Source organism: Aythya ferina (genome assembly GCF_964211825.1).
Source record: "Aythya ferina genome assembly, chromosome: 13".
In the NCBI taxonomy this organism is placed as follows: domain Eukaryota; kingdom Metazoa; phylum Chordata; class Aves; order Anseriformes; family Anatidae; genus Aythya; species Aythya ferina.
The window spans coordinates 10,555,270-10,576,400 of NC_140311.1; the positions used below are offsets into that span (position 1 = coordinate 10,555,270).

Sequence of the window (21,131 nt, forward strand, 5' to 3'; positions counted from 1 at the left end):
GGCAGCAGGCAGGGGTTCTGACTCATGTCTTGGAAAACCCTGCTATCACCCTGCTTCCACTGCTGCAGCCAGGCTTGTGAGGATCAGGGACTAACAACAGCTTGAGATGTCCTCACAACAGCACCAGCGATGCCAGCGCTGATCAGCCACTTGGAGCCTTGGCTGAGACATTCAGCAGCTTCTCTGCTGTTCCTTTTCCCCTGACCCTGCTCCCACATGTCCCCATTTCCAGTTCAGCTGATGCCAAAGCTAACAAGCCGTTGCAATGCTGCTGCTCTCCACTGCTGCTCCTTCTGCTCCTCCTTCACGTTCAGCCCCACGCTTCTCTCCACTTGTCATCACCAGCAGTGGAGTGGCTGCTGTCAGCCAAAGCCTTCCTTCGGGAGAATAAAAGTTGCAATTGCTCCAAGAGGGACTCTTCCAAAGGTTGGCTGGAAGAAAGTGAGTTTCTTAACCAAATAACCTTCCTTTGCACACTGCAAAGGGAGAGGCAGGAGGTGGAAGAAATCCCCCGCAAGACAGATCAGATCCTGAGCTATGCTGAGGACCTGACCTGTGCAGGACTGCCCTCTCCAGCAGAGACAGGAGGGCTTGGGTCGGAGGCGGGTTGTGAAGAGCCCTAATTAATGGACCTGAGGGATCAGCATCTCACCTATGGAGCTGCAAATACATTTCCTCCCAGCATAGCGTGCATCCAATTTCCCAGGCAGAGCAAGGCGCGTTTATCCCACACTGTGCAGGCAGCCACCTCCTTGCCATGGTCTGTGCATTCTCACCATGGCAAACTGCTCTCTCCCCAACCTTGGCACATGCGGCCTCCAAACTCCCTGCCTCAATGTGCTGCGATACAGCACCAGCATGCTAAAGGTCAGGTTTCCATTATAAGTGATTCAAGGCATCAAAGCTGTACCAAGCACAGTAAAAGCTCGTGATTTTGCACCACATTAAAAAAAAAAAAAAAAAAGAAAAAACAGTACAAATGCAAAAATGTGTTTGACAAATTCATCAAGCTACATCAACATAGTGCCTGGTGTTTCTGGATTTCTCCATGCATGCTACTGAGAGGAGTAGGAGTCTGCCAGAGGCTTTCACCAAAGCGGAGCTGCCTCCTGGAAATGCAGCTTTCCACAAGCTAAGCCCACACTCATGGTCAAGCACGTGAGCTGGGCGGTCTTACACCCTCCATCTTTCCGAGGTCAGTTAAATTGCTGTGCATAGTACATGAGAAAGCCTGGTTCATTGTATTCCCCAAGCACCAGCTGACTTATTTCTTTAATTTGTAGATTTGCTTGGTTGTTTGTACAACCATCACAACCTGGCTCAGCCTTTGCTGTTTATCCACAGCATGAGTGTGGGGGCAGGATCTTTTTCCTTCAGTCCTTCTTTTCCCATCTTGCCTCTCTGAAATCTGTCAGGAAAAGAAACCAAGGAAAGGGAAACCATGCCGTGCCCTGCAGGCAACCACAGCACACAGCAGCAGCAGTGCCCTCACCAGCCAGGGTGCAAGGCCACCATGTTGAACATGGCAGACTGGTGACAAGGAGAGGATCTGCTGAGCCTTTGGTCACCATCAGACAAAGCAATATGTTAACCGTGCAGCATTTCAGTCAGGAATAGTTGAAGGCAAAGCTAGAAACTGTGCCAGAGCTTAAATACAGCTCCTGGACTCATGGGTGGTGAGGGAAATCCAAAAGCCAATCACTAAAGGGAAGGCTCGGTGAAATGGCTGGAAATGAGGTGAATTGAGGTGCTGGTGGCAGCCCTCAGCCAGGACATGGTCCGTATGCCAGGAAGAAGCAGACCAGAGCCACCAGGGGCCGGCTGGCTGCCACCAGGTCATTGTTCCCCCAGTACGGAGCCCACAGCGCTGGGCCCCCAGCCCATGCAACTGCCACTGCCACTGCCACAGCTTCTGCAGGGGCTCCTCTTGCTCTGACAGGAACATAGAACAGAGTACAAAGGGTGAGAGGCTGGCATCCGAGAACAAGGCATATGAGCTGGACATCAGACATCACGGCATGACAGCTCTTCAAAAGCCTGCCTGGAGAGAGAGATGCTGCCTTCAGACAAGTCCGGGCTGGGGCAGCACAGCCAGCTTTGCTGCATCCAGAAACCCTGCGTGTGTCTTTCCAGCCCCCAGGATAAACACAGGTACCATTTTCAAATAAATATTTAAGCAAAGAGTAACCTATTATTTAAATCTCTGCTGCTTCTCCTTCTTGCCTGGCTGCCAAATCTCTCCTTGGACAAATCTAGTTGTGTAGTCAGTCCTGCACTGGCCTCACTGGAAATGCTCCACTTCAGTTTCCCCCAGAACCACTGTAATTTGGGGTAGGTGGAACAATATTTCCCCTTGGATGCTCACTTAGAGAAACACCAAGGGACTTGTGGCCATCTGGCCATGGATGATAGCAGGGCATATTTCTATGGGAACTGTATGTGGGGGGGGGGGAAGGGGGGGGGTTAGTGTCAGAACGTCTCGATGCTCTTGACAAGAAAACTTATTATTTTTCTTTAAGCGGTGCATTGCATGTGGTTCCCTCGCTTGAATCACTCGGGTATCACGTTGGATCACATTGTACCCAAACTAATCTACTGCAACTATCAATCCATCTGTTTGTGTTGAAGAATTCCCAGAATGGGAACATGTCTTCAAATGTTTATTTAAAGTATTTGGCCTGGTTAAAGACTTCATATAGTCTTCAGGGAAATGAAGAACATTGCCCTGGGTTCAGCTGTGCTACAGATTGCAACAGTAAGTGAAGGGCTGTGTGCTCTTCTGGGCTAGGAAATGGCTAGATGGGCTGGAGGGAAAGAGAAGGTGGATTGCTTAAGGATAGGAGATGACAGATAGCTGTGACAACTCACAGATTAGGAACGATATGGAGAAGGGTATTTGTTGCTAGGAGAGTTATGTCCCAGTCCCCAAACTATTTTAATGCTGGGAGCCAGCAGCAGTAGGAGCTTTCTGTATGATACCTGCACACACTTTGTGGAGAGGCATCAAGCTCTGCCATGCTTCTATATAAACAGTGCTTGCTAAATGGGAGGTATGCTTCTCCCCAACTTCCTAAAATCTCAGATTTGGAGAAAAAAATAAAAAAGATGGTGTGTGATTGTCCCCTTCATGCTTCAGGAATACCTCCCATCAGAAGAGCTGGTGTTCATATGCACAGGGCTGCCTGTCACCCTGCTGCTCACCTGCCCTGTTCAATCAGCCCTGTTTGCTGCAGCTGTCCTAAGTTAGAGATAAAAGGGGTAAATCCCACCAGGCAGAGTCTGCTTTAGGAGGAGGGTTAAGCTGGTGGTGGGTCTTGGAGAGCAGTGTTGTGAGGCAAGCCTTCAGGTGTGCTGTGTTGCTTTGTTAGCTGGGGGCTGAGTTGGGGCAGCAGGGTTCAGTGTGAAGATGAGAGTCTGAGGATGCAGAAGTTGCTGCTAAAATGTTGCCTGAGATGTTGGGTGAGGTGGTGAGGAGGAGCAAGAAAAATCAGAGAAGAAAAGAAAAGGAAAGGTAAGGAGTGGCTTGGGGAACAGAAAAGTTGGTTTTTGCTGTATCTCAAGTCTGCAGATCAGAGCTGGGGGTGCTTTGATTTATTTGTTTATTCATTTCCCACCTACAGCATGGTTGTGGGGGACCAGAAGTGGGAGGAGAGTTTGGTTTTTACTGTGTTCACCATGTACCAGCTCTGTCTGAGCCTAGCCTGAGAGAGCCTGTGGAGTTTGTGGTCTCTTTCTTCTACAGCGTGATCTCTGCTGGTGGCAATTTGATTGTCTGATGCTCTGTTGACAGTTAATGATTGCCACAATTTCAAAAATAAAAAAAAAAAGTTATTTACCAATTTTCTTTCCTGTGGAGCTGAAAATAATAGCAAAATCAATTTAAACCACATAACGCTAAGAAAACAAATAGATTATCCAAGATGACCAAATTAAGCTGCTCACAGAGCTCATGGTGATTCCGTTCAGTGGCTGTTGTGGGGCTATGAAATAATTACTGCTGGTTGCTGACTGTGTGTTGGGGCTTTTGGGGGAGCACTGGGTCTTCAGGAGGGCAGAGGGCTACCCCATTCAGTGGGAAACATGAAGGTAACTGCAGATACCATGTAGGCTTAATAGCACTTTTTTTATTATTATTTTTAACTATTCAATAGAAACACACATATAATAGCAGTGGTACTTTCCACTGTGAGGGGTACTTTCCAAGGTGAAATGCAGAGAACAAATTCGCAGTAGGAGCAAGTTTGTCTGGTAATGGTGTGGAGAGTCAGTTTTCTCATAGTAAAAGGCTGCGTGGGGTGGTGGGGAGCCAAAAGAAATACTAGAACAAAAACAAATTTTAGGCACAAAAGCAGAAGAAAGGTGGGCAAGAGAATCAGAATTGGTGGTGGTGGTTGGTTTTTCTAGGCTGTCTCACTTGCAAGGTCACATTAGCTGTGGTAGGGTCAGACTGCTAGATCACATGCTCTTGAATTTCCTTGCGCTTAATGATTTGCTCCTGAAACACTGGCTTCTGGTGTTAGAGAATAAGCTGAGATGCAACATAAGGGAAGGATGAGGCCTGGAGCACAGTGGGTTAGTCAGAGAGGGGCTTCTAATGATTAAAAAAAAAATGTTCTCCTCTCTTTGGGGAATGGTAAGTCTTTAACAGTGACAGTGTTGGGCTGTCGCTCTGTGGGGTCAGAGAAGGGAGGAGAAGGACAATGCCAGCTCCCCTGAGGGGACAGCTGCAGATGGGGGCAAGAAGTGAGGGCGCAGTCCCAAGGTGAGTCATTTGCCCTAGTGCCAAGCCTGGGGTGATGAGTTTTGCAGATGTGAACTTAGTCTTAGATGGGTTTGGGGCACAGACTGTACCTTCTAACTCAAAATGCAGCAGCAATCAGCACTCTGACTCTGGTTTGCTCAGGCATTTTTTTGCTTAATCCACTTGCACACCTGAATGACTTAGTGGTGATTTTAGACCTCCCCTGGGTTGTGTGCTCAGCGCAGGCCAGGTCCTTGTTCCCAGTGAATGCTGGTCACCTGTCTCAGCTGGGCAGCTTTGCAAGATGTGCAGTCTTTGGGTTCAGCATCGATTGCCTTTGCATCACTTGTGATAGGGCTGGCCAAAAGTCCAGCCGGGTTGTGGGACCTTGTGAGCAGCCAGAGAGCCCTGTTAGAGGACTCCAATGGCTGGCAGAGAAGCTGGGAATGTCTGCTGGTCGCCCAGGGTCATGGGAGGGGTGAATTATTGTAAGTCATAAGGGCACTGTCACCACAACTGCTCATCCTAAGGTTGAGAGGTAGAGGCTGGTCTTTAAGGAAAAGCTCTAAGGAAGGCTGAAATGTGGAGCCCACCAACAATTATTCCGAAGCCTTTAGGCCTTTTCTCCTCCAGTAAACACTGAGGCACCTCTCTCATCACACTATGGCTCTGTCCAAATATAATGCAGTCCCATTTATACTTAATTTATTTTTCTACTCGTGTCCTTTCATAGAGAAGAAAGACGAACTTGCCTAAATCTAATAAGAACAGTTATTCTTTTTCCTTTTTCTAAAGACACGGCTTGAGGAATTGATGCAAACTTGCTGACTTTCTTCAGTATAAAAAAAGGAAAGAAACAGTTGAAACAGTTCCCTTGGTAAACAACAGATCTAAACACCTGGACACTTCAATGTGAAGTGGCATTCTTCATTTGAAAATTGGCTTGCTTTTTTTTTTTAATGGGGGTGAAGTAACTCAAAGAGAAATAGAGTATCAGATGGAAGTGCTACCTTGAGAAAGTGCTCCTACTGCTAACTGCCTGTCCTGACATTGGGAAGATGCACAACTCTCTCCCTTCTTGATGAAAGCAGGTGGCTGTTTTTTTTCCCCAGTCTTCACAGTGGAGAGGAAACTGCTTTTGGAAAACTTCTGCTGCTTTCCCTTTGACACCTGGGCTTCTGCAGCTTGAGGTTGCTTTTAATGTTATTGTGTGTAATTAAGTGGAGAAAGAAAGGGGCTTCTGCAACCACAGTGACGATCACTTGAATGTGGAGTACACTTAAAACAGGATTAGAAGCAAGCTGATTTAGGGGATGGAGTTAGACAATGCAATCCTCCCAAATCTGGCTTTGCATATGGAAAAGGAGCTTGAGGAAGAAGGGGCTGAGGGCAAGCTTGCTGCCTGGCTAGTTCTAGGAGGGCAGCCTGGAGGAAAAACCCATGGGCTCAATGGGGAGGCATGAGCCTGGCAGTCTGGGAGGCTGCTTCTGCAAGGAGAAAGAGGCTGGCTTGCTGAGGGCCATGGGATGGGTGGGTATGCGCATGTGGGGCTGCAGGTTGGGTGTGGACAGAGGAGGACATTGAGCAGGCATTGTAATGCAGCGCACCGATGCCTGCTCCCTCTGTTGCTGCACCTCCGAGACACTTGCTGTCTGGCCAAGGGAGATCTGAATGTGCAGCATCTTAAAGAGGTGCATCCCATCTCTGGATGTGCTGTGGCATTCTCTGGTTGGGGATGACTGTGTTTACTGGTTCCTGAAACAGCAGACCCCCCACAACTTCTGATAGCTCATCACCTCCCCAGCATGACATGGGGATGAAAAGAAGCCTTTCCTGGAATGAAGAGCTTTCAGACAGGTAGGATAAAAGGAAGCAGTGTGTTTATCCACAAATCAGATTATAATTCCAGGAGGCAAAAGGGAGGTGTGAGAATGCTTGGAGTTTGAAGTTAGATTTAAAGGAATAATTAAGGGTTTTGCCACTGAGCGATGGCAATGAGCTGGCTGGGAATAAATCAGATTGCACTTGGAGGAAGTGACCTGGAAATATATTACTGCCTGTCCTCTAGCCAAACCTCATCACCATAGGGCGTCATTGAGTGGTGGTGAGGTAACCCAGGCCAGAGCTGGGGGGGGCTCTGCCGGGGGCCGAAACCTGCTGTGCAGGGCTCTGGGGACTGCTCAGTGGCCTTTGTTCCTCCAGACCACAGAAACCTCTGCTCTGAGTAGACCGGCCCTTGTTGGTACAGTTCTGTCTCTCAGAAATGCACACAATCTTTTATTAAAAACCCTACAGATGAGTTAACAGCTGGGAGAAGCTGGAATATGATTAATGTCTTGTGAATTAGCCCTGGAGGTGCTTTATGGAAATAAGATTTACAACACTATTACACGTGGTCCTGAATGCATTTTACATTTTTAAATGAGGAGAATGAATGTTTCTTTGCTTTGCTCCCTTCCCCCAGGCTCTTGCAGAAGTATGTGCCTGCCTGATGTGGGACAGGAGGCTCTGGGGCGGGGGGGAGGCACTGGACCGTGCAATTAATTGAATGATCTTACTGGCCCTGGCGCTTTATCAAGCAAGAAATCAAAATGCACCCTGACGTGTAGGATGTGATTACAAGTCATTAACAGAGGAATTATAGATGCTAGGATGGAAAGAAGGGATCTATTGGGCTGCTTTGTCCATCCTCTTGCTGCCAACACAGGATTGCTCTTGACAGCATATGCTTTGTTGCTACCAGAATAATTTCGCTCCTGACACCTTCCGAGCAGCACAGTGCTCTCCCATTTATTGCAGCATTTCAAATGCTCTAGTTAAGAGTTTCCTTTCAGACTTCTCAAGCCTTTCTAGAGGGAAATGGTGATCTCTGTGGAGGCCCTGCCTGGGTACGTGCCCCCTGCTGAGGGGAATGCTCCTGGAGACCTTTCTTGGGAGGAAAGACTGCTCCGGGCAAATATCCCCTCCTGGGAGCCCTCTGCAGCCAGACCGTGGTACCCTGGGCTTACCTCGCTACCAGAAGTAGAGTGAATGACCTTATGTAGCAGTAGCAAAACTCCCCCATTCTTTGTGTCACTGCATCTGGAAGAGGAGATGGACTCCTCTAGTCATCTTTGGGGGGAAGGTGACAAACTAGAGACATCCACTTGAGTATCTCTAATAAAGCAATTGTTTTATTGGTGATTAAGTGGTGGAAGAAGAGCTCTGAACTGGCTTTGAGCTCATACTGATTTGGGGGAGCTTTCTGTGCCCCAAATTCAGTAATTTTCCATGAGAACTTAGTGTTTTACAAAGCTGCATCTAGGTGGAGACTTTTGCCAAAACACCTTGCCATCTGTAGGGGATCCTCAGGCTTGGCAGCGAGCCTTTCTGCTGAAGTCCTGGCTCTGCCCTAGGTGGTCTCGGTTATATTGCCCCCCTAAATGATGTTACCCTATTAAAGGTCCAAGCAGACCCATCTCCTTGTCTGGGATGATACCCCGCCACAGGCAAGCTGCAGGCTATAGTTACCCACTGGCTCACAAAATACTTTTCAGTAGGTGAATCAATCCAAGAGGAATCAGGATCCTTGTGAGCAGCAAGAGAAGCCCTGTTGGAGCAGCATAAAATCCAGATAGCTTCTGGGAACAACCATATCTGCATGCACATGGAACCAAAAATGTGCCCAAAGCTGCTCAGCAGCAGTGAGCAGGGGCATGGTACCATGGATTAGCTTTGTCCTAAGAGCAGCCTGACTGCGGCAGGAGGCGGTCTCGTCCTGCTGGGCTCCCAGGGGACCTGCCTCTGCCCCCTGTGCTCGCAGCAGAGCGGCGGTGCGCTGCTGGGGCGCTCTCCTCGGGGCTGGCAGGGGTGGCAATGCCTCGCCGATTTTGGTTTGTTTTTTGTTGCCATCTAGTGGCAGAATTTGGGAACTGAAGTCACCCTTAAAGTTGTCTCAGAAGGCTCCATGGTATAATCTCAGCACAATCACATAGCAATGAGGCTCTCGCCTCATTTTTATTTATTTTTTTTTGCCCCCACCGATTTTATCTTCCATTTGTTATTATTCTTCCATTAGCTGTTGCCTTCCCACAAATTCAGCCCGGAATCTTCCATGTGGAAAGGATTACATATGTTAGTTTAATAACCCATGGTTCCCTTGGTGTTTCAGCCCCTTGCAATGCACAGCTTAAAGGCAGCAAAAAAAAAAAAAATCCTAAAGATGAATATCCTGTAAATTTTCTGGAAAACAATTCAGAATAGATTGAAGAGAAGCAGCTGACCAGGGACTCCAAACATGCTAATGTGCTATTTTTGACCTTACCTCTGTACTAGTTTAGGCAAAAGAGCACTAATTCTGCAACTAGCAAAGCTCACATCAAAGTGTAACAGATTAGTAAATATTACTGACCTTTGTTTTTTAATGACTTCCAATATAGCTATGTATCAGTGTATTTCTAAGGTGTATCTTCACTTTGTTTTTAAAGTCCCTGGATTAAAATATAAATTCTGCCCCCAAATATCATATGCATTCACACAGGCATACACCTGCAAACTTTCTATACTGTTGCTGACATGAAGTTCACAAATCTTTAATCTGAAATTGAAATCTTCCAAGAAACCCTATCTGAAGCAACATGAAAGTCACCAGGCACAGACCTGTGCTTCTACCACAGAGGCAAATAATCCTGGAGATGTACTTCTATAAACTCTGCACTATCTTCTACAGCTCACTGCAGCTCTCTTGAAGCTGAAGAAAATATTACAGGCAGAAGGTCTCCATCCTTGCTGTTCTTCCTACAATAATAAAAAGGATTAGTGATGACTGTGTTTTCATAATTATAAAACTATTCTTTAATTAAAAAAAAAAAAAAAAAAAAACTTCAGAAATGTTTGCTGGACATTCTATACCTTTACCATAAATCCCAGTGTTGTAGCACTTGCCTTCTGGAAATCTCTTCTTGTTGCCCTGGATCCACTATTCTCAGACCTTCTACAGCTAATCATGCCATAACTGACCAGATGGTACACATGAATGAATATACACATACATGGTGCTGATTGATGTAGTATAGTTTGATTTATGGCAACTGATTTTGTTGATAGTTAACAGCATTACAGCAACTAGAAGCAAGTAACTGCAACAGGTTGCTGATCCGTGACTTTGTGTTTTTTACAAAGGGCTCCCAGGGAAGCATGTCAGGCGAAGGTGCTAGAGATGGCTTAGCAACCTCAACTATTTTTTGGGGGAGATGGGGAGGAATGGAAGGGAAAGAATATGACTATTGGACAGAAGAGGGTCTTGCTGCTGAAGGTACAGTAGTAGAATAATAAACCTGTCCTTATTGATACATATGAATGGGTGAAGATTGCAACTCAAAAGAAAAAAGTTGGAAATTACTGGCACACAAAAAAAACCACCACCCCTGCTGTTTCTTGTGAGGCAGCACAGCTCTCTGTGCCTGTGCTGAAGAAATGTGCTTGCTGCATGCAGGAGTTTTCCACAAGGTGTGTTAGGATTTGCTACTTAACTCCTGTTGTGTATTTTGGTTTTGTTTGTTTTTGTTTTGTTTTTCTCCCTGTATTTATACAGTGCCCTGCCTGACTCGGGGTTGCTGGATATAATGAACAGTATGGAATTGCAAAACCTGAATTTCAGAAGTACAGAGGTGCCTGGGGCACGGTCTTTGCACATCTCTCCAAGGACAGGCATTTAGTAAAGCAGTTGGAGGAAGCCTTCTGTCTCATGCAATTTGGGGTCTATAAGGCACTGTTTTACCTGCAGTCACACATGCAGAAAGCATCTTCCTGCTTCCCAAAGTTCACTATTTAATTTTTTTTTTTCTGAATATTTAAATGAGAAATACAGCTGATGGAACAAGACTAAGTGAATGGGGATAGAAAAGATGAGGTGCTTCACTATTGGTTTGGGGTAGATTTTTTGTTTTTGTGTTGTTTTTTTTTTTTCTTTTCCCCATATAAAATTTTGGCCTTACTTCTCCACAGCATTTGACACTGCAAAGCATGCTTTTATCAGCTGCCAAAATGATGTGTGGTCTTTGAGTGTGCTCATAGAAGTGGATGTGTGTGAGTGAATCTGCCTCCAGCGTGTCACTGCGTGCTATTGCCTTGTGATATGTATATAGGAATTAAAAACAGCAAACACTTCTGGTTTAAATGTGCAGTGTCCATACCAGCCTTTTAGCCAGGCTCACATTGCTGTTTGGACTCTGATGTTTTTGATGCAGTGGCAGAGGAGATGTTTAATGTTCTGGCTCAATAGGTGTTTGGAGGTGAGGTGGGCTTTGGTCTGCCTGGGGAGACTAATGGTCAGTGTCCTGCCAATTGGCACAACTCTTGAGGTCCCAGAGGGTTTTACAAGGGAAGTGCAGTTTGCATTCACCCTGCTGGGCACCCGGAGGCTCTTGGCTTGCGGGGAGGACCCCAGCTGCCAGGGGAGTTTTGCTGGTGAAGCCATGGGCACCCATGGGTGGGCTGAATCGTTCCTTGTTCTGCTTCAGACATGCATGGTTCAGATGTCTCCATACAAAGCTTTCACCCAAAGCTGTGTTTGTAGGCTTTAAAGAGAAATAAGCACTTCTAGAAGATGACTCCTTCCAGTCACTGCAGGGAGAGATGTGGTGTGCTCTGGGAGTGGTGTAAAGTCCTGTCTGTCCCTCTTCTCAGCCTGTGACTTTCTTAGGTCAGGCAAACCATTAATCTATTTTGTGCCTTAACTCGTTCATGATGATAAATAGAAAGTATGTCAAAAGGGCTTCACTGCGTTATAATGAAGTATTCTGTATTTCTATCACACTTTCCTGCTTTGCATCGTGCCATGAGGTTAAGACCATAAAAGCCATGTAGGAGATTCTGACTCCCCCTTAATGATCTTTAACTTCTTCAGATGGTTTTTGTAAATCTTAGCTTACGTTAACTGCTAGCCTATATTTATGGCTCCGCAACCATAAGCAAGTTATAGCTGATAAATGAGGCAAAAGCTAAAAAGGGAAATTTTCTGACATCACAACGGATTTAAAAAAAATCATTTGCATCTATTCTGGGAACTCAGCTGCCATGCTGGCACTACATGCATTGTCGCTGCAGCTTGAAGAGCTGTCGTAACTGTATGTGGAGGATTCAGGCAAGCAGGATTCAGTTTTGTCCCTGCTATCCCATTTCCTACAATAAAACACCTGAAAATTGGAAAGAAGCAAAACCCAGCCAATGTCTGAGGTTAGGGCAGTCGTTGCAGCAGCCTTAGCAGTTTCTCACAGTCATATCCAGCACTTAAGGCTACTCCTCTATCATATCTGCCTCCATCTTATGTTTTCACTCCATGGGGCAGCCCAGCTCTGCCAAGCAGCAATGCTGCTTGGTGGTGCTGATGCCTAAAACAGCGTAAGAAAAGTGTGGCCACCTTCTTTCCAGTTCCTCTGGCAGCAGGACTGGGTGGCTGGGTACTACAGGGCCTGCCCTGTGTCTCTGGTCTGATTCTGGAGATGTGGGTTTAGCACATCCCACTTCATGCACGTGGCCAGCACTGAAGAATGGTAACTTAGCAAAAAACACAGAGCTGGCTTTTAAAACTGAGACATGAAAAATAAGTCAAGTGCACTTCATGCTTCTCTTTCAATAGCTTTCTTGCTACAAACACTACCATGAGAAAAACATCTTTCTGCCAACCGGTGCTGTACAAAAATGTAGCATGCAGGCATCTCGAGGCCTGCAGAAGCCTTCAGATGCTTACAGTTTGCTGGTTATACTAATGTTTTGCCTTGCCTGACCTATCTCCCCAGGGCAGCAATAAATATAACCAGTTTTAGTCCACTACTTGGCTGCTAATAGTCCACTTGTAGATCTCAGTCCCAGCTGGGCCTGCTTCTGCCCAAAGGCGGTTGTGTTCAGTAAGTGGCTGCGTGCATTTGTGAACAGCCACTTACAATAGAAGCAGGTGGCTGCCATTTTTCATGCAAGAAAGCTCTTTGGAGAAAAGGAAAGGAGGGAAATGGAAAGAAGAAGGGGGAAAAAAATGCAAGGCATCTATGAGAGGAAAGTCTCTGTGCTGCCCTGGTTAAAATGGATAGAGACAGAAAGTGTGCATAAATTAAAAGATAAAGAGAAGCACTTTCTCAGGACATAGGAGGGAGAGGAAGAAATGCTGCTTCTCTGCCAACCACAGCATCCAGGACAACCCTCTCTGTTTTCAATTTCCATCAGTATGCAACACCTAAGTATTTTGCAGTGAAGCTGCAGCCCCCTGTACAGCTAATTTAAGCCTTCTGATTATGACTTCCTTCAGTGAGTTACCTTGTCTTGACAGCTTACAAGGAGTAAGTATTTTCCCTGAGGTGCTGCAGACCAGAGGTGGAAACCTGCAGCTAAGCACAAAGAGAGAAAATGGCAAGAAATCACTTCGCTGCAAGCTTCAGAGCTCTTCTTCCTTGAGTAGGCGAAAAAGGAAACTTCTAAACTGCCTGTCACATCCTCTCACTGGTAACAGCCATCACCTGGAAAGGGGACAGTACCGAGCTCATCTCTGGAAAGAAACAATAGAGGGAAAGTGCTGCAGAATGTTCTTGTTCAATGCCACTGCTGAGCAGGAGCTGGTTTTTTTTGTATCAAAGGAAATTCTGCTATTTTTATTTATTTTTTAATGCATAAGTGTCAAAAATGAAGCCTTTGAAATGTCTTTGCCTTGTGACAAGTTGGGGGGAGGCACTATCAGTCTATGAAAAGACTTGATTTTGTTGTAATATTACACTGAATTCCAGTATCTGTTCTGTTCTACTACTCAATACCTCATCTATATGCCCACATCATTTATTTACATGAGCAGATTAGAGAGGGTGGTTAGCCACTACCCTTTGACTTCCCTTTTACTACAGCCATCTGAAGGCATCACACGAAGCCCCCAGGAGCTGGAAGCAAACCAACGCCTGTGGTTCTTCACTTGGTGGTAGCTGACCCATGGGCCTCCCTGCAAAGGGACAGCACGAAGGTAAAAGTTTACATAGGATTGAGGGGAAAATGGAACTGAAAGGATTTTGAGAATGACAGAAAAAGTATTGCAGTCTTGCCCTGCTCTTATCTTCCTTCCCTTCGCTGTTGGTTGATGTTAGGAGATACTGGGACTGGTGAACAGTGGTGTGAGTCATTATGATGCTCTCAAACTTAGAATTTTGTCTTATGAATTTTATACAAGTATTCTTTACTGTAAAAATTATGTTTGGAAAGTAAAAGATGAATTCTTACAAAATACTTTAACTGATGTGTTAGAGTATTACCAACTAAATGTTCTTCATTCATCTTTTAGAATAAAATGTCAGTTTTGCATGTTGATATTCCATAATTTCACAAGATGTTTTTACCCCTAAGCACACATCATTTTTGAGCCACAACCAGTCCTAGGTCAGGAATTTCTCAGAACAGTCTTTAACATCAGCTCCTTAAAAAAATGAAATGTGAAAAGCTATCCTGGGTGCAACTAAGATTTGGATGAGTTGTAAATGCTAGTTGTACTGCTGTGTAGATCATGTCATTCCAAAATAACTGCAAAAAGTGCACTTTTCAGGGATGTCTGGACTGGGGGAACCTGCTTGAGCTACCATAAGAGGGATTTTTCTAGTTATGAGTATCTCATGACTCTGGTAGTCAGAGGGTGCAGAAGCTTCCCTGCTCCTCAAAGGGCTGAGGTTAAGACTGACAGTTGGCTATTCCCACTGTGGATTTCATAGCTGGAAAGTACAGCCCTGCTTGTTCATCACTTCTGGGCAGGAGTGTTCAACACCACTGGTTGTGGTGTTCACACAACACGTAGCTGCTCCTTGCTCCTTAGCAAGCATTGGCTGGGCTGAACAATGAGGGCTATGCTTTACAAACTGGGATGTATGCTGAGCAAACGAGGGTCTCTGTGCAAGCTCACCAGTGGTTCTGTCTCCATGGACAAGTACAAAATCTGCTGTTGTGTACCTTACCTTACAGGGAGTCTGAAGATTGATGGAGATGTCAGAAACTAGCTGGAGCACACCCAAAGCAGCAGGAAGTTGAAGATTGCTGGGGTGTCCTCACTCTCTAAATCACAGGTGATAATTTCATTATTACTTTTGCAGATGTTTCTGTGGGTATCCAAGCAGTAGATTTCTTCTTTACTCTTCTAATTGGGATGAAGAAATAAGAGGGATTTTTTATCCACTGGGATTCAGTGAGGATTGTGGAGATGAGATGGCTGCTATTGCTCTGTCAGACCCTAACAAACTCTTTCCTTCCAGGGAGCTGTGAGCTGCTTTCTGCTTGGGCTAGACTGACCTGCAGCTGCCTGGAGCTCTGCAGCAGCACCCAGAGCATGAACATGGGGCAGTGACAGACCCTTTGGACCTTCCCTGCTCGGTAAGTCTAGATCTGCTTGATGCATGATAGATTGAGACAGCACAGCAAGCAGTCATAGGCAAATCACACATTTTGGGAGTCAGCAGAGCTCTGGAAGGAACAGCCTGATGAGAGCCACACTGAGCATTACCTCTGCCATTCTGGCCATGCCCAGTTGCTGCTTACTAACAGAGGGAGGAGAAAACTTTTTTTTTTTTCCTCCCAGCCTAGATCAGGTGAAGCCAGTAACAAGTTTCCATGCTTCAAAAAATTATGTATAACTCAAAAACTATGAGACTCAGGGATTAACGCTAATTGTATTAATATTTGCTCAGCAGATTAGCTCTGAAGAGCTGATAATTCATCAGCTCTTTGTTCACTGTGGTTTAGTGCCCATAAATTCCCTCTCTGGATGTGGCTTGCTGCAGCATTTCTGTCTTTTGAGGTCAATGTGATGAGCTGCGTGGGTGTTTTTAGACACGAATCACATGCAAAAGGCTTATTTTTTTCTGACATACTAGAGAGCTTTTTTTTAATAATAATAATAAAAAAAAAACCCTCCAACTTCCTTTTCAATTGAAAAACAATGCAAAGTTTCATATTCGTTGATTTATTCTCTGTGCTCGAGAGCTGTGTAATTTTTCATTACATAGAAAGGGCTGGTGTTGTATGGTTTCAGAAGAGATGTATCCAGCTGCTACAGAAAAGGGAAGCTGCCTGGGTGTTGGGTCACCTCCCACCTGCAAGAAGCTGCATCTTGGTTAAGAAGTGGAGCAGCCTCCCAGAGCTATGGGCCCTTCTCTGTAAGTTGCATCAATATACGTTATTCTGTTGGTGCTGTAGTGACTTCATTTTGGGTCTAAGCTAGCAGTTTGGTCATTTTTTCTGTGCTGTTTGTGTTTTTTATTTAAACTGGAGTTGTCTGACTGAAGTTTAGGTCTGTTTACTGAGTATAGTGACCCTGGGGCCACACAAACTAGCCTTGAATGTTACCTGCATCTGTGGGCAAAGGAAAGGTAATGGTTGCTAAAGTGAAGATAGAGCCTCAAAGGCAGAATAGGGATTATGTTTAGCTTGCATGGTCTTCGCTTTCTGGTGGACCATGTGCCCAGTGCAGAGAATATACCCATTGAGGGCAGTTGTCACAGGGAGGTAGAAGAGCCCTAGTTTGCCATGGCTGAGCCTGTGACGCTGGTCCTTCTTGCTTTGATCAGCTGAATTACAACCTGCTTTGTGGTGTTTGTGGGCTTGCTGTGTCTTTCAGGAAGTCAGGAAATAGATTATGTATATCTTCAATCATAGCTCAATTACTGAGCACTGCTGACTCCACAGGGATGCTGGGGGCCCCTACCTCTGGCTTTTGTGCCTTGGGTACCTGAACTGAAGCACGGATATTCAAAGTTTCTCAGTTTAATTCCAGCTAATGTAGGCTTTGGGGTTTTACATTGGTTAAAATGACACTTGTAGGATTGGAAAGCATAAGTGCTTGAAGAAGAGATATCATCAGGTATTAAACTCTCATTTGAAAGTTATAAATCCTTAGGCAAATAATATCTTTTTTATTAAAGGAACACTGGCAAGCATCACCCTGATACTATATTTAGCTTTTAAATTAAGCGTTGTCTGAGATCTTCATTTGCTGAGTGGCCTAAACCCCTTGTCTGCAGCACTGAGGCAATAAGTGCTGTATCTGTGAAGAGCTCTAGGACCTGTGGACTGATGTCAGAGCAATGCTGAGAAGAGGCTGCAGAGCTGCAGTGCCCTTGGGGTGAGATGTTTAGCTGCTTTTAAGGTAAGTCATGGTCCGCAACCTCTCTTCCATCCTTCACCTGCTGGAGTGGAATAGTTACGAAGAAGCTTTTAGTGTCTGCATGTGTTAATACTTAAATGTTTGGGCATCCAGACTTATGTTTCTTTGTGACTTGGAATGCTGAGTATCTTCTTCTTTGATTCAGGAAAGAGAGATTGTGAGGAAAATGGACACATTCAGCCTTCTGAGTAAGAAGTATCCTAGAGGTAAGGTGAAGCAGGTTGGTGGGACATGCAGATGACACACAGGGACATGTGTCACCTTTAGTACCCTGCTGGTGTGGCAGAGGAATAAGCTTTTTCAGATGTAGTTCTGTAGTGTTTGGTGTACACCCGGAGCAGGTCTGCATGTATACAGACCGTGCACTGAGCAGTGGCAGAGGGATGGGAATAAGACAACAGCTTCTTGGCATGAGGGTACCATTAGCTGGCACAGCTTCTGAGCTGTGCTGCTCTGTGCCCTCCACTGAGAGGTCAGCAGTACAGCTTCCTGAGGAAAAGAAGGCAATTGTTAAATAGGCACCAGTTTCTGAACTGTAGTGGGTAACGTCATAAAATCCCTGTGTATGTTACCTAATGGATCTTGGTATGTCCTAGGCTCACAGCTGCATCCCACTAGCTATGAGAGATACCCAACACACAGGACATGGTGCATCACTAGAGGAATTAAAAGGGGTGCCCATGATGGGTCAGAGGTGTTTCAGCTTGAGCAGAAACACTCTGCTCAAGCAGTGAGAGGTCACTCTTTCCCTTTTCTGACAGGAAAGTATCAGTGTGGAGAAAAAGCGTGAAGAGGAAACTTTTGGACACCTTGGAACTTATGAAGAATTTCTTAAGCTGCCATCCAGCAGGTAGGTATAAATGCTTCCTAGACATTTGTATTTCTTAGGATACATCTCACAGGCCTCACTTCTGAGCACAGCAAAGGAAGGCATCCTTGTGTTTTGCCATGAAACCAGATGCTCATGTCCAGCTCAGTTATTGCAGGCTGTAGCACTGGCTGTAGGCTGACAACTGCCAGAAGGGGACTGCAAAGCTTTCTGTAAGATTGTCCCATACCCTTGGTATAAATATATATTGCATAGTGCAGAAAAGACCACAACCTGACTCTAAATTACTCTGTCTTTAGGATATCCATGCATATCACCTATTTAAAGACTTAACATGTTACTGAAATGATGCTATCCTGGATGAAACTCAGGCTTGTGTTGTAAGCAGGAAAAAAAAAAAGGAATGTGTATGGGCAAGGGAGCTGCCAAGGGGAAATCTCACTGAAGAGTTACTTCCTTCTGGCTGCAATTTTGCTTTTTGCCTTTTTTTTCCTTCCTCTCACAAGAACCTTTTGTCTGCACAGATGATGCTGTGTCATTGCAGCAGAGATGGAAAGAGCTTGAAGCCTCAGCCAGAAGCAAAACCCCAAGCCAGACAAGGAGTGCTGGAGGATACAGAAGAGCCCTGAGCCAGTGAGTGAACAAATCTAAATCCTAATGCCGGGGACACACAGCAGAAGCAGGGCATGGCATGGCTGAGGCAGCCTGCTAGAGCAGCGCTCTTACCTTTGGGAGCATCCTTGTTGTTTTGCCTACTTACTTTAAACTGAAGTGCAAGGCCCAGGTGTACCTGTATGGATTGCACAGCCCCATTCCAGCATGAGATACCCTCCTGGTGCTAGGACAGAAGAACTTGGCTTCTTCTGTGGCTATTTCTTCAGTCTCTTGTAACTAGGTGGTGCAACCCCTCTTCACAGAGTGTTAAGCTTTCTCTTTGCTTGACTGGCTGCACTGTGGGTAGAGTGAAAGTGCCTGGAGCATCCACACTTCATGTTTTGATATTCTGAAGACCAGGCTCTAGACTTGTCCCTAGTTGCAGTCTCTGCGTTACCCAGGAAAGAGGTATTTTTGGACACACAGGTACTTGTTGCTGTTGAAGAACCCATAACTGATCTCTTGGCAAAGTTTTGACCTGCTGTTTGGGACCATCTGGAGATTTAAAAAAAAAAAAAAAAAAAGTGAGCTTGTTTTCCAGATAACCCTTCAGAAGAAGCAGTCGCTAGACTTTGCATTCATTACACATCAAGAAAATGCTGCAGAAGTAAAGAAGCAAGCCCTAAAGCATTTACTTCTTGCAGCACATTTTGTGTTACCCTCAGGCTCTGCCTCCAGCAGCCTGCACTCCCCTTGCTCTGGAGCTGTTCCCACAGGAAGAGCTGAGAACAAATCCCATGTTAGCAACATACAGCATCATTTGTGCTCTTGGAAATCACATTTGGAGAAAACCACAACTAAGCCAACAGGACACTTGGTTTGTTTAATGTACTACTAATATTAATTAGTAAATAAGTAGTGATTGATTGAGGCTTACTTATTTAAATAATTTAATTATTGTTTCCTATTGCAGAAGAATCCCAGCTCTCAGAACAAGAAACGACAGCTCACCTTGCTCCTCAGCTGCTGCTTGCCACCCATGTCTCTGTTGGGAAGATCACTGCTGTGCTGCCGGAGCTGAGAGGTAGCAGCTGCCAGTCACATTTGTCTCCCAGATGCATCACAGCTGGAAAAGGAAGTGGCCTCCCACTGTTTCCTTCCCTCCCTCCCTCCCCTTTTACAAATGATGTTATTGTACCACCTTGACTCTTTCCTTCTTTTTACAGGTAGTCCTGAGAGTAATAACTCCAGCTACTTCCATTAACAGGTTCTATCTGGAAAGCTATAAATAACTGTCATAAACTAATATCCATGTCACTGTTTTAATATTAATAAGTACTGGAAAGTGAAAAATCCCTCTGTTTTCTTTTCCTTATTGGAGTGTTGAGGGAAGCAACTACCACTCAGACATGCAAGTCAATCTCTGGCTTTCCACCTTTTGGAGCTTGAAAAAAGAGTCTTAGCTCCGATGAAGTCTGAGTGGCCTGCCTACACTTCCTTCCCCCAAAAACTGCCACCTTAATCTCTCAGTGTGGCCACAACAATGGCCTTGTGGAGTGAAATGCACTGAGCTGGCTGGGCAGTGGCAGTGCAGGGAAGCACAGCCCTGCTCTCTCAATGTGAATTAGTCCAGCAGAGCCTAAGGACAGACTGGAACGTTTATCCAACAATTCACTTACCTGCAGTCCTCAGCATGCAGGGCATGGCTTAAGCTCTCTCACATCTCCAGGGAGGCTGAAGTACACCTGGTCTCTTCCCCACTAGACCCTCAACAAGACTCTGTACAGTGCAGCTGCTGGAGGCTCATGGTGCCCTGCACCCCAGGCTCTGCTGGGACAAGGGTCCCAAACTCCTCTGGGAGCCCTTCCCAGCACATCTTGGCTCTGGGACTGAATAGCTGCCCAAGCGTTGAAAATCCCATTTTTCGTGCTGGAGAATTGAGACAAGGGAGAAAGCTCACGATCAATCCAGATCAGAAGGCTTCCTATTCATTAAGCTGTTACTACTAAGGGAATCAAGTTCTTACTGTGCCCTGCAGCCTTCTGTCAGCCACATGATGGCAGAAGAAACAAAGATCTGCTTTTAAAATAGCTGCTGCAAATAGGGGAGGTACCTGCCTCTGGATGTGCTGCTGAAAATACACTCATCTCTTACAAGCCCAGAACCCACCAGGAAACCAGCCTGGTCAAGAAAAGGGGGTGGGAGGGGGCTGTGCTACCTGTCAGTTCATCTATAGCATCTCCACAGAGAGGTCACAGCTGCATTTCTCATGCAGAAGGCCTCACATCACATCATCATAGAATCATAGAATATCCCAAGTTGGAAGGAACCCATAAGGATCATCGAGTCCAACTGCTGGCACCACACAGGTCTACCCAAAAATTCAGACCATATGACTAAGAGCACACTCCAAACACTTCTTAAACTCCAACAGACTTGGTGCAGTGACTGCATCCCTGGGGAGCCTGTCCCAGTGCATGACAACCCTCTCAGCGAAAAACCTCTTCCTGATACCCAGTCCAGATGCCACACAGGACCCCTGTGAGTCTTCACATCACCCAGTGACCACAACAGCATAAAAAAAAAATAGCTCTAGTATTTCATAACAACAGGCAACTGGAAATTCAACAGCACAAGGCCCTGAGCCACCTGACAGAACCAGACCTGCTTTGTCCCCCAGGCAGTTGGATGGGTGACCTCCAGAGGTCCCTTCCAACCCGAATTACTCCATGGACCCATCTGTTCCAGGTCAACCTCTGCAGACAGCTCTGCCCCATCCATCTCTGCACACTCTGCCTTTGACAATGAGG

At 45.7% G+C, this 21,131-nt stretch overlaps 2 long non-coding RNA genes across 13 annotated transcripts in view; one reads left to right on the forward strand and one right to left on the reverse strand.

Annotated features, from left to right (window-relative positions):
* The first annotated feature begins 3,290 nt into the window (after window positions 1-3,290).
* LOC311444197 lies at window positions 3,291-20,007 on the forward strand. 6 transcript variants are annotated; one of them, XR_014697713.1, is made up of 6 exons: window positions 3,291-3,346; window positions 13,609-13,721; window positions 14,705-14,805; window positions 14,992-17,748; window positions 18,252-18,360; window positions 19,548-20,007. It is a non-coding gene; the product is annotated as an uncharacterized lncRNA (long non-coding RNA). The 6 variants fall into 6 exon arrangements; XR_014697714.1 differs by lacking the exon at window positions 19,548-20,007 and adding an exon at window positions 19,295-19,439; XR_014697715.1 differs by lacking the exon at window positions 19,548-20,007 and having other exon boundaries at window positions 14,992-16,880; window positions 17,044-17,748; window positions 18,252-18,359.
* The window catches only part of LOC311444194, a 191,960-nt gene continuing 189,568 nt past the window's right edge, over window positions 18,740-21,131 (reverse strand). For all 7 annotated transcript variants that reach the window (XR_014697700.1, XR_014697701.1, XR_014697702.1 and 4 more), the window contains 2 exons: window positions 20,001-20,250; window positions 18,740-18,876 (listed from right to left, as the gene is read on the reverse strand). This is a non-coding gene — a long non-coding RNA (uncharacterized lncRNA). The remainder of the gene's footprint in view (window positions 18,877-20,000; window positions 20,251-21,131) is intronic.